The sequence below is a fragment of the Sipha flava genome, unplaced genomic scaffold, assembly GCF_003268045.1.
Source record: "Sipha flava isolate LNK unplaced genomic scaffold, YSA_version1 108_pilon_pilon, whole genome shotgun sequence".
NCBI classification, from domain to species: domain Eukaryota; kingdom Metazoa; phylum Arthropoda; class Insecta; order Hemiptera; family Aphididae; genus Sipha; species Sipha flava.
The window spans coordinates 1,761,301-1,766,665 of NW_020271725.1; the positions used below are offsets into that span (position 1 = coordinate 1,761,301).

The 5,365-nt window shown below is 30.7% G+C and overlaps 1 long non-coding RNA gene across 1 annotated transcript; it reads left to right on the forward strand.

The window, feature by feature from the left end:
- The first annotated feature begins 739 nt into the window (after positions 1–739).
- Positions 740–4,585, forward strand: LOC112686792. The gene is made up of 6 exons (XR_003148920.1): positions 740–1,171; positions 1,269–1,520; positions 2,411–2,629; positions 2,697–2,847; positions 2,926–3,062; positions 4,467–4,585. It is a non-coding gene; the product is annotated as an uncharacterized LOC112686792 (long non-coding RNA).
- Positions 4,586–5,365: the final 780 nt, after the last annotated feature.

A 5,365-nucleotide genomic window follows, 5' to 3' on the forward strand; every position in this document is an offset into this window, starting at 1 on the left:
GCGTACAAGCGGACGACGTACAGCATTTACCACCCGCGATCGTAATTCGGACGACTGTTTTTTTACGTTTACGGTTAATTCGATCGTTTTACCCATTGCGCGCGCGTCTAATCCCGACCCGGAGCACGGGAAACCAATATCGCGCCCACCGAGAACGCGCGCTTACGTCGGCCGTAAATTTGGATAAAAAACGCGCGTTCACCGGGTGCTCGCGGTAGGGCCTCGCGGAACACGGAGTATTGTGTTACGTGGGCGAAGAAGTATACAGACGACCGTGCGTACGGTGCACTATGCGTACAGGTAACGCGTTTACGTGCGCTGTATGGGTGTCGTCTAATAAAACGACCAACGTATCTCCTGCCGCGGTGGCAATACGAAAAAAATAACAATACGGTAAACCCGGAACGCGTGGGCGACGGTAAGAATCGAATAAATAAAAAGTAGAAAACGTCACGGTTCCGAAACTTCACGTCGCGCAGTGGGCTCGATTCGCGTGTGCGCGGAGACCGGACTTTACGGCTGGGGAACAAGGAGCCGAGAAAAAAATACGATCACCTCGTACGCAGGGGCGAATTTAGACTTACTTCTAGAGGGGGGGGCAACTTCAATTTTTTCTTTAATTCAGACTAGAAATGTACAAGTAAAATTTTTGATAATATTTAAATCTTGTGAATTCTTAATATTTATGATTTTTTTTAACCTAATACCGGATCCACTTAGAATCGATTGTTGTGTAGATTTTCTTAACACCTGTCTGTGTTTTAAAAGTTACGCTTGTATTTTATTTTATTTTTCGCTAAGTATGGACGCGACAAAAAGCCCTATTCAGTATTCACAACTACGTGTAATTTGATTTCATTATAAAATGATCCGCAATAAAAAAATTTGAAAAGTGTATCTCACAATATGATTGATTCATTAAATATGGGTTCAAAGGGGGGGGGGGGGCATTCGTTCCCTTCAATTCCCAATAAAATACGCCCCTGCTCGTACGTCGTTGTTTTCGCGTTCGCGGGACGACGTGGAGTTATGCGATCGAGCGAGGTGCACTACGGCTGCGTGTGACGTCCTGACGTCGTTTTCTCTCTGGTTCGTGCGTACGGCGTTACGGTCAAAGGTGACGGAGACGGTGTTTCTCACGTAACGGAGCTCCGACGAATCCCGACGGAAAGTAAAAATAATATTATCCTTTTAACCGTCGACCAGAGACTCTGAACGCGTGTAGTGTCTCCATATTTTTATTTTACTTATTTTTTCCATTTTTTTAGCCATTATTTTCGCTTCGATGCGTCTTCGATGTTTGTTTTGCCCGTACAACGGCTTCTAACGGCGTCGGACGAGGATTCTGAAACGCTACCCGTGGAAACCAAAAATGATGATCGTAGAAAAAAAAACCATCTTCCTAATGCCCTCCGGTGAGAGAAGGACACATGGTTTTCGTTGATCGAAAAAAAGTTTGAAGAACAAGTTTACAGCTATGCATGCAACAGTTTCCATCCCGATATATTATATGGCATATAGTACGTGTTTTTTTTTTTCGCAATCGTTATAATTGTTACTGCGAGTGCAGTTATCAACAATTATTATTTATTTCCCGTTTTCATTAATCCGAAATATTGAGGGTCGGGGGCTCTATTGGCTCTATATAAATAATTATTTAAGGCTCGGTTTTTTTTTTTTTTTTGTAGGTACATATTTTTACTGTGTCTAGATAGTTTAATCTAGTATTCGCATTAAATGATTTGCAATGAGTCACATTTGATATTACATATTACATACATGTATTTCGTCATAATAACATATTTTTACATATTTATCACAAATTCTATTTTTAATTGCACATGAACACAAACATTTACTATAAAAGAATTTCTTGGAGAACTATTTCAATGCTAAGTTGAAATTGTTTACTGTTCTGCGTGTGAAAAATCTGAATCGGTTTGGAGTGCCTAAAGTTTGAATCAAAAAATTGAGGTCAAACAGTCTCGTGATCTGAGCTCGGTTGTGTAACATCTCTTCAATTTTAGTTTACCTAAGAAATATTTTATTTAGTTTAATACGTTGATGTTAATAATTACTAATTTAGGTGTATGTAAATTAAATTAATATATTATAAATAAACGAAAATAAAGATCATTAAAATATACAACGATATTCTAATTAACCATGAAACTTTTTTTATATAACATTTTTTTTCGTGGAACTAATCTCTTATCTCTAATCACTCTTATTTAAAATGTGTATACACTTTATCACTGGTAACGTCAGAAAATGCACCTATTAAGTTGTAATATTATTTTATGGATATTACTTATTTTATCGTATTAGATTAGGGATAATTTTGTATCTGTACTTATCGCTGCGTATTTAGAAAGTACTCAATTAAAATGCATGGTATAAATATGAACAGATATGTTGGATGGACCAAATTATTTTTTGAGGAAGGAAGGGATGGACGATGTTTTGATGTATGGCAGTGAATACATATAGTTATATAATAAAAGTACACGGCATCCAATTTATAATTTTATTATAATTGTACAACGTGCGTCTACTAAGAAACCTGAACAGAAATGCAGTGAGAACAGTAACTACGAGATGTCCAATCAAAGTTGTACAATTTGTATAGGTAGGTGATTGATTCTTTTCCGTTTTTAAATTGTTTTATGAATATGAACTTGGTCGTTATTGTTCAGGTGTCAAAATTCCATACATTGGCGCTCGGGTAAACGTACGTTCATAAAAAATGTTGGCTATCGTTTTTATGCCACACATTTTCCTAGTCATGTTAAAGTTTCATTGCCAGCCCTGTCTCCAACAATGGAAAGTGGCATTTTAATAAGCTGGGTAAAAAAATAAAGTTTATAATATTGTTGTTTATGCCTTGAAAAACATGAAACTTAATTTACTGTAAATGCTCTCTAGGAGAAAAATTGAATGAAGGAGATAAACTAGCTGAAATCGAAACAGATAAAGCTATAATAGATTTTGAAACTCCCGAGGAAGGATATCTAGCTAAGATTCTTGTAGATGCTGATTAAAAAGATGTTACTGTTGGAAAGGTATATAATATTTTCTTGTTTATTTTTAATTGATATACATTTTTCGTATCATATTTACATGTGGTCTTTTAAAATCGCAGAAATTAAATAATCTTGAACATTTAAGGGTCACTTAAAGAAGTTGCTAAATCAGATCTATAATTAATTTATAGAATAATAGTAAAAAGTGAAAATTATTAATGGACATATTTCGTGTGTTTGATAATTGTATAATAATTCAGGTATAAATTAAACTTAAAGCTAAGTAAACATTTGCTTAAAAATATTACGTGACATGAAAAAAAAATCTACATGGTCAACAAGAAGGTTTGCAAATGATAAGTCTCAAGGGAAAAATGATGCAAAACTATAGTTATTTTTAAAAAATAGAAAATAAAATAAAAAAATACAATTTTTAGAAAATAATTTAGATTTTCAAACTGCAGTTTGGAATATTACAATGGATCATTGATAGTAATTCCGATAAAAAACCATTTAACCTATAATAACATAATATCAGCAACCTTTTTCCTTGATTTGCAAGATATAAATCCATGCTGAGAATTTTGAAAACTATATTTCACTCGAAATTGGTATATATCATTGATATATATTACATAATAGTTTAAAAAAATTATACTGTACATTTTCAATAGTATTTTTATATGAGGAATAATTAGGTGACCAGATACTCGATCCAAATTCAAGTTGAGATTTGACAAGAGAAATATATAATGTTTTAAATTAATTAATATTTTTAAAAGGAACCATATTTCTATTAATGAATTCTAACATTTTGAATGCTTTTTTAATTGAATTATTAATGTGTAAAGAAAAAGATAAATCATATTCAAAAATAATCCCTAGGTCTCTTATAGAAGTAACACGAGTGATACTACAATTTTTATTTATTTATTATATTATATTAATATTATGGTTGGAAAAACTTAACAATTCTATAATTTATTCAAAACTCAATTTTTAATTAATTACATTTATGATACAAATAATCAACATTTTTAAATGTTTTATGAAAAGATAATTTAAATTTTAAAGTAAAAACAATTTAAATGAAATAATTCAAAAATTTAAGTTAACTTATTTTAAATGTATTATATAAGTATGGGGGTCGAAATAAAAAATTATAATAATTTAATTTGTGTTCTTAAAATAGTAATTTAACAAAATTAATTTAACAAAAGAATATAAGATTTCCAATAGTAGTTAGAATGGAACATTTTTCAATTAGATCTTATAAAACAATACAATTATTGTGTGCAATATTTGAGAAACAATGTGATATAAGAATTATATTTTTAGGAACAAAAAAATTAAAATAAATTATTCATCAACAAGTTGCAAAGAGATATTTCTTCTTGCTAATTTATAAATCAGATTGACTATACTAGCGTGTTTATTTTTCAGATCAACCTGGTATACAGGATCTATATTGTGAATATCTGAATTTGCACATACACATTGGGCAACACTTTCTGCATTACATATCAAGTATATTCCACAGTTATAACTGTTTTGTTGTTGCATGGTTGGCAGTGGTGTGATAATATCTAGAATATCTTTAAAATAAAACTTCAGCTTTAAAATTTTTAATGCATATAAATGCATATTTTATATAGGTATTTTATCAAATGTAGGTGCATTATTGCATTTTTTAGTGCATGAACTTACGATCCCTGGTTATGAATAATATTATTTGTCGTTATTACATATAACTTAAAAGTTACAAAAATATTGGGTGCCAGTTAATATCGTGAAAGTAAAAATCGTGAAAATAAAACGGCGAAAATAAAAATCGCGAAATATTTTAATAGTGAAAACATTAATAGCGAAAAATAAGAAATATACCGGATATATCTTTATAATATAATAAGTAATAATTAACATTAAAATCAAAATACTATATAAAATTAAATTTAGATTTAATATTTTTCCTAAACTTATGTAAGTATATAAAATACATCATCACACTATGCCAATGGTTCTTAATCTGTGGTCCGCGGCCCTCTAGGGGTCCGCGATACTCATATCGGAGGTCCGCGACAGCCCTAAAACACAACATATATACATCAATACATGACATGAGTGCATTATTATAATATTGTTGGATTAATATTATTATTTTTTTTTTTTATATTTATTTTTTATTATATAATAGATAAATTTTATCATTATACGATGTTATAAAATTTGTGTATCAACCATCGTATTAAGCTAATAAAAATTAAATTTTAAAAATATTAAAATAGAAATTAAAACTAAAATAATTAAATTTAAGTTAACTGAAAAATTAAGTGGAATAAGAA